The sequence below is a fragment of the Zonotrichia leucophrys genome, chromosome 3, assembly GCF_028769735.1.
Source record: "Zonotrichia leucophrys gambelii isolate GWCS_2022_RI chromosome 3, RI_Zleu_2.0, whole genome shotgun sequence".
Classification (NCBI taxonomy): domain Eukaryota; kingdom Metazoa; phylum Chordata; class Aves; order Passeriformes; family Passerellidae; genus Zonotrichia; species Zonotrichia leucophrys.
In genome coordinates, this window is record NC_088172.1 from 39,145,414 (window position 1) to 39,157,956 (window position 12,543).

Here is a 12,543-nt window from a genome sequence, read left to right on the forward strand (position 1 = left end):
GTGCATGTTTCCTGCTGTTCTTGAATAATCTTGCAGCTGTTTTACTTAGAAAATCAGTGACACTTGTTTTTGTCCAAAAGCAGGAACTTGATGACTTGGCTAATAAGATGAAACAACACTGCCCCCAAAATCTGTGAAGTATCAAGTACTATTTCATATTCCAGCTTCTTCACACACTCTACCTCCACCTTCCTTTCCCTGTGCTACTTTGTAAGCTATTTTGTGGAGACAGTATTTTGTCCTGTTTTTCTGAGGACAGGACTGAGGCTTTTGACCTGTTTCATTTTTAATCTCTAATAATTAACTGATGTGTTTGCCTTAGGACAGTGGTTTTTTGAAAGAAAAAAAGTGAGTGAAATTACTAATGCACAGGGGGAAATAGGAAATGATTATGCCATAAAAATAACTTTTAAGAATCTCACATTGTTCAGAGAGGGAAGAGAACCTTCTAAGAAGTGGTCACATTCTTCAGCTCAGCTTTAGAGACATTCTTTACCTTTAAAAGGAAACAGAAGATAATCAGTAAATCAGATGTAGTTGCAGGCATGTCTGCAAAGCTGTAGCAACAGTCTGAAATAAGTCATTAGGGCAGGACGTTTGAAACAAGAACTGTCAGTGCCAAGGTCTCTTGTGCTTTGAGGAAAATGGGTATGTCTTTCATTAAACAATACCTTTTCTCCATACCCTGATTTTTATTTTTTGTCTTGATCATTGTCTAAAGATAGCAGCTATGGTGGTTATTCTGGGTAGATCTTTAGGTAGACATTAAAAATTAGACTGCATTTTTGTGCTGTAATGAATAAGCTTTTTAAAGCATTCTAAGATTTTTTAATATCTATTTGTTTAAAGAGGAAATTGGATTTCTTATGAAAAACGTCCACCTTTTCTTAGTTGCTGTTGGAGGAAAAAAACCCAAACATGTTTAAAGACCACATGTTTTAGCTGCCACTATTTTTTGTGATCAAGCTTTCAGTACCACTAATCTGAGTTTCCCCTCTCCTGCTCCAGCCAAGGTTACTGGTCAGTTCCCTAATACCTTCTTTTTTTTACTGGCACAGAAATGCTTTTTTTTTTAAGTACTTCAGAAATTACTTCTTTTAAACAAAGGAATCTACAGCATCCATGTTTTGCTATCTTCTCATGAGTAACTTTAATCTTTTATCACAAATTGAAAGTATTAGCATTTTTAAAATTAAATAGTTCTGTTTAGAAGTAAATTTCACTCAGATAAAGAGAAAATACAGCAGTAGTTGCCAGTGGGATAAAGTGCATTACCTGGAAACATAAACAGCTTTATTTCTTGTGTTCTGACAGAAAATGAATGAATGAACCTGTTATAGGCACAACTTTTCAGTAAATACTCTGTTGTTGTTAGCATAATATATACGTTCCTAAGAACCTGAAACTTTTTAAACTTATTTTAATTTAATCATTTATAAAATTACAACACTACTACTTCCAAGGTTTAAAAAATCCAGATTATTTGGTATGAACTGTAGCATTAGAGTAGAATTCACAATTTGGATTTGAATTCACTCCTTTGGATCCTTTTTAATGTTACTTGCGGTATATTGCAGCTATAGTGGGAAATGAAAAGGGCTGCTGAAACCACTGCATCACCCTGCCTTCCACTGCTGCCCCTGACCACTGTGGGAATGCTGCTTTGGATGGCTCTTGCTCTTATGGTCCCAAACTGCCCCCAGCACGCTGGCCAGGTGACAAGAAGGCTGATATTCAAGTTTGTTCCTGGGGATCATTTTACTAAATCAGGTTTTTAAAATGTGCTAATTTGCCGAATTCAGAAAAAGACCTTTAGGGTTATTCAGTTTCATTGATTGATTTCTTTTCCATGTGCTTCAAACAGAGCCACAGAATGGTTTGGCTTGGAAGGGACCGCAGACATCATCTAGTTCCAAACCCTCAGCCAAGGGCAGGGACACCTTCCCCTAGACCAGCATGCTCAAACACCCATCCAGCCTGGCCTTGAAATGCATTAATAGCTTTTCATAACATCCAAACAAATGAGTAATAAGGGCCCCTGCCTAAAGGTCCTTTGTCCCTGCATTTAGCACTGTGTATGTAAGGTATCTATTTATTGTCCAATGAAAAAAACATACAACAAGCAGGCCTAGGAAATTAAAATTTCCTTTTATTCTTTTTGTCTTCTAAGTCTTCCAGTCATCAGCAATGATTGGCAAAATCCCAAACTGGAGGTAAGAGATGCTTTAGATGGAACTACCTGCTGATTGAAGGATTCTCCTTAGAGTGTGCCAGGACTGTGAGACAGGAGAGGTTGGCTTGGTGTCCTTCAAATGGAAAGCCTAGAATCTGGTCTGCTGTTGCCTGTTCAGCTGCTGTTGTATAATGCACTGTCCTAACCACTCTGCTGCTACATAAAAGCATGCAACAAAGGGAAATGTCCCAAAGGAGGGGGAGATAGCCTAAGCCAAAGACTTACTTCAAGAAAAGCTCATGCAGTGGGTGCAAATTTGTGCCTGAAGACTGACTTAAATTTTGCCAGGGAGAGAGACACACTAAACAGCAATAAATGTCCTGTGACCTGTTGTCTGGCTACTGTAAATCTGTCTGTGGTTCAGGCTTTTAGGAAGACAGGAGTTGTGGTGCATTGCTGTCAGCAGGTACTGCTGTTGGAGGACTAGACTCTCTAAGTTCCATACATTCACCCACCTTGTCAGGCAGGCACCATGGCACCGAGTGGGAATAGCCAGGTTCTGCACAGCGTTTGGGATGGCTGCAAGAAGGACAGAGTTCTAAAGAATTAGATCCGTAGGTTTAATATCTAATTAGGCCTCTAATCCTACAAACCAGTCACAGGTTTGCATTATTGTATGTTGATTGTGTCTTAAATGGAACTACTTATTTGAGTGTAGTTATGGATGTAAATGCATGCAGGATTGGATCTGGGCAATCACATTTTGGCTTATTATTTGTACCATAGCACTGCTGCAAATTGGATATCTCTGATGTTATCCCTTCCCCAGACAGGGTGAAAGGGTATCTGAAACTGAATATGTTCCTGTGAAATGGCTTGCACTCCATTACTGTACCTGTCCAAACCAAACACTTACACAAAGACACATCATAGAAAGCATTTCAGCTGCTAAGAGAGTCATAAGGCATAGATTTTCAATGCAAAAGGTCATGAGGCTGCAGTTTCACTGGGTAATGTGCTGCGTTTGCATAGACACATATTCAGACAGTTAATGGTAGTGCAGAATGCTTTAATGATTTTCATTTGCATCAAGCTGTTCTCACCTCTTAGGGACATAATGGATAAATAGAAGAGGCCTTTTGTTTGCTCTTCATAAAAGTTACTAGTGATTAAGTGGTGCTGAGGGAACAGACTCATGCTCTCATTTGAAAAAGAAGACCAAAACCACCAACAAAACTACCCATCAAAGCTGACTTCAAAGTGACCTACTTAATTTTGATTTTAAATGGCACTTGAGTAATTTATTTTAATGTTATGCAGATTTCCTAATTCAAAACAGAGAAATGGTTACTCTTAACTGAAAATGCAGAAATAGTTACTACATCAGTTGCAAAATACTCATAATTTGTTAGGGTACTCTTCATAGTGTTGAATTACAAACAAAGCTATATACACTTAGATCAGATTTTCTTCCAAATGGATTCAGCAGTCACGTTTTTTATGAAAAAATATGTCCAGAATAGTTGTGAGTAATTTGATACTCTTTGCACTATGATGTGGTGTTTCATAAGAAAATCCATGCCAGAGGCTTGCTAGAGAAAATCTTGTAATGATTCCATAGAGGGTTTCCCTGTGAAAAACTTCTCCACACCCTCCTGGAATATAAAAGTGTAGAGAGTTTCAAACCCCTGCAACTCAGTATCAGCTTCTGGGGCTCCTCTGTCATGCACAGCCCTTGAAAAGGGCTTAAAGGAAGTTATCCTAGTCTCTGGCTGTCTTATGTTTTTAGGCATTTTCTGAAGGATTCAGGTGCAGTTCAGTCTCTCAGTGTAATCTTGAAAAAAATCTCAGTGGCTTTTTGAGAGTAGAACTCTGTTCTTAAATACCTTTTTTCTCAGAATAGTCATGCTTAAATTTTTGTTCCCACAATTTGTAGGTACACAAATTGTGATTTCATCACCTCAATTTGCATATTGGTATCTTGGTATGAGTATTTTTAAATTATATTTGTCCAAATGTACTAGAGTTTCAACTTTATGTGTTACACTGAGAAGCTCAGCCAAGACATTCCACATCCCAAATACCCAAATTTCAGTAATCTCCACTCAGGGTACAAGGGTGCAATGTTTCTGAGAGCTGCTAGAATGAACAGGATTTCAAGTACTTGGGTCTTTTCAGTTAATGACTTCCAGTTCTTTCAGTTTCTAACCTCTGCCTTCCAGACAGTGACCTAGAGTACTTCTTGTGGCATTCCAAGCCTGTCATTTAAATCACGATATAGAACTTGACTTCATGTATTTGGAATATTCTCCATTTCCACAGAATCAGTAAGATATTTGGGGAACACAGAATATGCAAATGCAGACCTGCTGAATACATAATTTTTATGGCCCTTCTGTTATGTATTGGCTTTGTAATTTGTCCAGTTTTTGACTAAGGGGTAATTAAATTTACAATGAGAATATATCAGTCCCTCCTTCTCTTAATTGATTTTAATTCTTTACTCCTCCAGTTAATTTTCTTTTAAATCTGCCTTTGTGTTCTCAGTGTGTGATGAAGGGACTGTCAACAGCCTGAATACAGGGGCAGTTGAGGGAGATTTCTGTCTGCAGTCAATCTCCCCACTCACTACAGGAGTGCTGGATATCCTTACATGTACAATAAAACTGGCTGAATTCAGTGACCACTGCCTGACCAGCATTACGATTCCTTAGCAATTTATGGCAGGTTTGGAGAGGAAGGATTCTGGATTACATGAAAGAGGTCTGTGCATGCAAGACTATAAGTATCTTGTGTTAGGAATAAAGGACCTGTTTGGAGTTATGTGTAATTTCAGTGTTTGGTAAGATGCAGTGTCTTCTCACAGGAAAATAGAACCCATTATTGACATTGTACATGTAGATAAAAATGTATTTTACATGTATTATCCATGTAGATTTTCTGCATTTTGTGTGTTTATAGCCTCACAGTGGTCTTGATCATCTTAATCTTGGGTTTCAGTTATGCACTTGCATGCAACAGATGGAACTATAGCTTACAAAATATAAATGACCGAGAAGATATTCCAGAAGCAAATCCTAGAAGTGAAGGTGAAGCATTTTAGCTGATGCTGACAGAATTGCAGAAATTCCTTGCTGTAATGGGAAAACTGTTCAAAACCAGGAATGTTCTTATGGTTTTAATTGAGTGGCAGAAAATTACTTCTGTGTGGTCATCCCTGCTAAGAGATTCTTTAAAACCAACATTTTCCATTTTTCCTTGTTTATTTCTTTTTTGTCTAGTAGTTGCCTTCCTGAATTGGATTTATAAACTATGAATCTAAGGAGGATAAAATGCTTTTTGAAGAATTTGATCCAGATGTCTATTACTGTTTCAATAGATATATTTTAAGTATTTAGGGCAAAGAAAGTTTTTGGAGAATTTGGGGATTTGTTTGGTTTTGGTTATTTGGGTTTGTTGGGATATTTTGGTTGGTGGTTTTTGTTTGTTTTGGTTTGGGTTTTGTTTGTTTGTTTTTGTTGTTGGCTTTTAAAAAAATATCCCAGTTAACTTAGAAGCAGCCAGATTCTTGCTGTGTAAAGCTTCAGGAAAGTCTATGGTATTTCAGCAGGGATTCATGTGGCCCTTGGGTTTTTGGACTATATCGTGTTGCAAGCTCCTAAAATAAGAGTGTTTGGAAAGCTACAGGCTTCCCATCTTTTTGTCTGGAAAAGTTATAAAATGGAACAGGCAGGCTTTTCACTGAGCTGCTGAGAATGCAGTTCTGGCTATGCAATCAGGACTAAATAAGGAGCAAGATCTGCACTAAAAATAGAAACAGAGGCTGATCCAACTGTGTGAGTTATAATCCTCACACAGCAAAGGGCTGGTAGGTTCAGCTGAGGACACACAGTTACAGAGAATCAAATAAACTTTATCCTGCCTCTAAAAAACCACCATACCCTAGCTGCTATAACCAGATTTTTACCATTCAGCAGAACTGTTAATCATGCCTGCAAATTATTTAAGATGTTTTTTCAAATGTAGGTCTTTTGTTATTATTATTTTATTAGAGAGAGGATTATATCTGTGACATAGTAAGATAGAAATGTGGGTTGGGTTTATGTAACTGTTTGAGGAACATGGTGGAAAATGACAGAGAGATTTACTGCACTTCTCCTCTTAGCTGGGTAAATATGTTCTTATCAGTGCTTTGTGCCTTGAGCTAGCGTGTTCTGTGACATGACGTGACTCCAGCGGGTCACAGAGAGCTGGTTTGGGTATCTGGCCAGGCCTGGGCTCTTGTCAGAGCCTGTGCAGTTCACAGTATGTGCTTTGAGGGAAGTTATTCTGCTTGTTTCAAGAACAAAGCACAGAACTGTGTAGTTAATTTGTGTGTCCTCCCCTCCTCTTTGTTGGTAAAGTAGTTCAGAACATATTCATCTTTTATTTGTGTATTTCCTTTCCACTAACACATACCTCATAAGCTTAAGCCAGACTTGCCCAGGGAGTTCAAATATGTCCTTTGATACAGAAGAGATTGCTATTTCTTATTTATTGTTAGGAACATTTGGTTATTAAACATTTGGATTAAATGAGCCTAGCCAGCTACAGCTATGTTCTGCTTGCTTTCTTTGCATGTTCCTGCATCTCTCCAGGCAGTGATATGGCAAGCGTGAACAAATTTTCTGTTACTTCAGTCTTAAAAGGCAGAGAATCTGTAACAGACTCTGGTAATTCATCATAGAATTTCAATTATTCTAAATATGATTACATATGAAAATTTTAAAAAGTAGAAGACACCAAATCACTCATCTACTGACTAAATGTTTAAAAGTATTTTAATTAATTTTTACTTTTCAATTAGCTGCAGAATTTGTTACTGAAAATACATCCCGTTCATGTACTTTTTGCCTGTTAATCCCAGGAATTGCTCAGTCAAATTGGAAGACAGTGAGTGGAGGAGAAACATCTGGGTCATCTGACACATGCAAAAACTCACATAGCAGTGGGAGTAAGTGGAAGAACACGAAGGACAGAGATCATCAAACTTGCACAGGCCAAGAACAAGGCAGATAAAATACATGGTGTCAGTGAGTCACAAACCAATAGCTTGGTTGCATTTTCCTTCTTCAGTTCCCTCCACACCATAACATGAGCTACACTATTCCCTGTTTCCAGGCTCCTATCCCAGTACCCCATCTCCTGTCTTCCACATGCCATACTGAGTGCTCAGCTTAGCAGAAGCTGCGAGCAGCTGTCTTGCTGATCAACACCATCTTGTAGCTGGGGAGGCAGCAGCTTCATTCTCCAGCTGAGTTCAGAGGCCTTTTTTCTTGTTTTGTTGTTGTATTCTCATTATGTGTGCTCATATTTGAAGAGCTGTATTTTCTGGGGGGAAAAAGGAGTGTGTGCAGTCCAGGAGGCAGAGAGAAGAGATACTGAGTGATAATTGCTGTAAGTGCTTTACAGTGAAATATGTGTATCATGTTTTAGTCACATTCAAAACTTACACTGATTAATTGTCTCATTTTTTGACATAAACTAAATCTTTATAAGACTACATAAGGTTATGCATTAGTTTAACAGTGGGTTACACACACCTAGTTTTCATGTCCTGTCAGCTATTTGAAATAAATCATTTGGTGTAATAAAAGCAATATAAGCCTGCAGAGCAGACACAGTAATTTTAGTGACTTTATTAAAAATAAATAGTAGTATCAGTTTAGTGATTATATTTTAAAAGTCACACCCAATCCAACAAACAATTGTTTCAATTATGTATGGAAAGAGGGAGATCCTTTTAATAACATATTTTAGGTAACTGAAAGTTGCACAAAGAGGGAATGGCATTGCTTGAACTCAGTTTCAGCCCACATAGAGGCTTACATGAATGTCATGTCCATTTACAATGAGTCTGGTTCTGTGTTAGAAAACAGTGGTGGTGAACAGTGCATTATTACTGAAATGTTATGAGACAACTCCAAAACTACATAGGAACAGGTGTGAGAGTCTCCCTTACCTGCCTCTTCACTATTAATTATGAAATTATTCCATGTTTTTATTAGATTCAGAAGTCCTTATATAAGCAGAATGAATGGCTCCAAATTATTTTTTTTCTTAAAGAGGATTTGTTTGTTTTCATCAGAGACCTTTCAAAGTACAAGGGGAGGTCACAGCTGTTCACTTCATTCACATGTAGTCTAATAAAATAAACAACATATGTATAGGTCAGGAGAGTTTAGCACTCAGAACACGGGGATTTGTGTATGATTTTGAAAACTGTAAATAACAAATTATGCTTAACCTTTATCATTCTGCCCATCAACCTGATTTGTTAGTAAAGATTTGTGTTAGAATTAAAGTTTTCATATATTACAATGTTCAGAAAAATAAAAACTCCCTCACCAAATGCAAGATAGCAAAGTCCACATTTACATCCTCAGTCTTAATTCCAGTTGTCACAAGTCTTACAGATTTACATAATTACTTCATTTGCATAATCACTTAAGACCTAGATTCATGCTCCAATGAAAGCAGACCTGAAACCTTTTTGGAAATAACGCTTAACCACAATTTGTACTGCAAAGATACAGGACTGACCTCAGAAATGGGCATGTTGCCCTTTCCTTAGAGCACCTTGGCATCTGGGCACCTGAGTGAGTTTGGTGCGTTAGTACAGTGTCATGAGCAGTCTGCTGGTGGTCCTTGTGCCATAGGACATCTGGAGTGGATAGGGCTTGGGGAGGAGGGGCTATGGATTATATACTGTGTTTGCTCATGGTCCAAAGGACCTTTGGTTCAACTACAGTGTCACACAGCTGTGGTGGTCTCATTTATCCTCAGAGGGGGACTTTTAAACAGTGGGGATTAAAATAACAAACCCCAAATGCATCACTCAGTTTCTTATAAGTCAAGTGGGAAGATTAGCTGTAGAATTCACACATACAAATCAATGTGTCCTTCCCCTTTTTAAAAAAAAAGTTTTCTTGTTGAAGGCAGTGAGCTATAGAAACCATCAATTTAGATGTGGTCATGTGGATATTTGCTTTTGAACCAGGCAGTGAATTTCCCTTTGACTTCCCCAAACCACAGAAGCCTTACCTCTCTTTTTACTGTAAAAATTCTGTCAGTTCAGGGAAATTGTGCTTGCTGAAACACTAGAAAGTAGGTAAATATTTCAGTGCAGAATAGATGGTTGCTATTCTGTTATATGATAGTATAAAGTAATTCCTCATAGGAAATGGATAACTTACAGGATATAGGCTAGGTCTTGACACCATACAAGTCATGACAGAAAGTTTTTGTCATCTGATAGTTTTTGGATGGACTGTGTACAGTTAAGTCAGACCCTTAAACCAGTTTCCAGTGGACAAATGTCTGAACCAGAAAGGTCATCATGATTGTTAGCAATCTTGTATGGCTTCATGTGTGAGAATGTGACATTACTCTCTGTGCCAGGAAGAAATTAAATGACGGTATTTGCATAAAATCTTTTTTTGTGTTGTGCTTAGTCTGCAGAGTATCTGCTTGAAAGATTTCAGCAGATACTCCTCCTCCAAACACAGACAGGAAATCAAAATCAGTTGAAGGCATCTGCTCAGAATGGGGTTACCCTGAACGGACATCTTCAAGCACAGGCCAATAAGGCAATGATTTCCATGTTCCAGGGATAGGTGTTTCCTTTTATTCTTTCCTGTCAGTCCTTCCCATTGGCAGATTACTTGGCAAAATCAAGTAAGACTCAGCAAAATTAACCTTTTTAATGAGTAGTTGGCAAAAGAGTTCTGCTTTCCCAATATCCTGAAAAGAGTAACTGTGGAACTAATGGACTTCCAGCATTTGGAGCCACCAAACAGAATGGTTTGGTATCTGTACTTCAAGCTGTTCCCTCTCTCAGCCTGCATGCTGGATAGCTGTTAAGAATAGGAAATGCTGCATTTCACTCATTCTTGCACAGTGGTAAGATCTCATTGAGGCAATTCTAATTGGCAAAGAAAATGAGATTTTCCTCCTAGACCTGTGAAGTATCTTGAGCGCATTTCAGGAATTGCTACATGATGTTTTAAACCATCTTCTGGCTTTGGAGCAGTGGGCAGTCCTGGAAGGCTGAAAGAAGTTGAACTTGCAGGAGTCTATATTCAGTGTCTTTGCCCACCTTACTGAATTCTTGAAGGTTCTGGAAGTGTACATATAAGGTAGTTCTCCTGCTTCACAGTGGGACCTGTGCCTGGAACCATCAGCTCACAGAAGTTCCTATCCTTGACAAAAATTTTATGCCCTAATGATTTTTGGCCATCACTTCAATGACAAGAGAGATGGAAAAATCAAGCTGATCCCTCTTCTGTTCTTTGTGCACTGGATACAGAGCACTTAATGGAATCCTCTAATTTCTGTCAATGATGGTTATGAAGCTCCATCTGAACTAGAGAATTCATCTTTCTGTATTCCTCTGTCAGACCACGTTATTGGAGTCAGTCATCTCTTTACACTTGGGATGTAACAAGTGCCCTGCTAACTACAAAAAGTGAAGTATTTGAAGATATTCACTTGACTTTTCCTACCTAGCTATTGCAGACTGCACGTCTGTTTTAAGATTGTCATAGCAATTCCAGGTAAAGCGTTAGATCATACTGTGTCAGAGCAGCATCTGTGCTGACAATTTCAGCAAGAAAATTATTTATCTTAGACATCTACAGAGCATCATCCTGAAGCTCTGTCTTCCCAATTCAACAGATGTTACATAGATTAACAGCTCTTGATGGGTTGCAACATGAAGTGTTGCTCCTATTGCAACCCCTCAAGAATCTGAATTTGCCAGGGAAGGAACTAATGGTTGTTATTGAGCACACTGTGCTGAAAATATGGATATATGCCACATGCAGATAACTGCTAGGAGGAAAACAGAGCATGAGTTACCTACCAGTAATGATGAGTGCTGGATGTGTACATATCCCACACAGCCCCCTTTCTCCTTTTGTTGTACTCCTGCACCCTTGGGATTCTCACACACAAAGGCACACTGAGTGTTCTGTTATCCAAATTAAAATCTCCAGGTGCCTCAAGGCTTACATGTGCTACATCAACTATGTCAGTCCTTGCAGTCCCTTAAACAAATGTGCAGATATGCATATATACCTCTCATTGAACCCTGGTGCTATATTTTAGCAGTCATTCAATCACAGCAATGAATATCTTTCCTGCAGGTTCTTTGTGCAATGCAAGTAGCAATACCAGATAGCACAAACATGTTCAATCTTACAAAGGATAAAGTAATTTTTAAATGCACACACAAAGCAACAGGATGAGTACCCAAGCAAACAATATTTGAAATAGAGTGAGTCACTACTTTTAAGATATTTTCCTTAAACTCCAAATTTTGAAACTTATTAATGGAATGTGGCATCAATAAATACCTTGTTCTAAACCTTTGTCTGCACAGCAAGTGCAGTTCTACTGTCATGTATAAAATTTAAGAACACAAGCAAAATTGCCAGCAAACATCACCAGGCAGTGATAAGACAACGGTAAGCCATCATCCCTAAAAGCAAAAATATGGACCAATCCATAATGAAATTAAAACTGCCAAGAGCACATCACATTTGCTCTCAAAGAATTCTGTACATTTCAAATCACAGCCAAAATACACAGGTAGACATCTGTCTGCAATCTGCAGGATGTGTCTTCTGCCAATTCATCCCTTAAATAATGAGTATTTCTGTGCAATCCTATTGCTGTCATACATTATATAGATTGGCTTAAACTTTTCAGTATCTCATAAATAGCAGTAGTAAACTAACCTGGGGATTAGACAGTGCAAAGCCTATTAATAGGAAAATAAGGATTCGGGAGACTAGACAAAAAAAACCAACCAAACAAAAATGTAGCAAAGACTGAAAATGAGAGAAGAGCAGAGGGGAGCAAAATAATAAACTCTTTCCTCAGAGTCAATGCCAGTAAATGTAATATCCTGTTCAAGAAAAACATAGTGAAGCACTGATGGAAACAGGAGAGCATGTTCATCCAAATCCATTATAGGAAAGCAGGACAATTTACCCTCTTTTGTTCTTTACCATGTTTTACTACTAATGTATAAAGTCATGCATTGTAGCTGTTTAGGGAAAGGTATACCTAGAATTTAAAAGCAAGCATATGCCATAAGAAGAGTCATGAACCACAGAGATAGAAAATGAGGGTGTTGGTCATTGCTAGAGAATTCAAGGGCCTCCTGAAAGCTGAGGATCAGATTCAGACTTGATTCTCTCAATTTGCTTAAATAAGCCACAGCTGTTTCCAGGAGGTTTGTTTCCTTGTGAGTCAAATTCCAGTCTTACCTTGGCCCTTTTGTCTCAGTGGAAGATCAGCATGTACATATGAACTGAGAATTATTT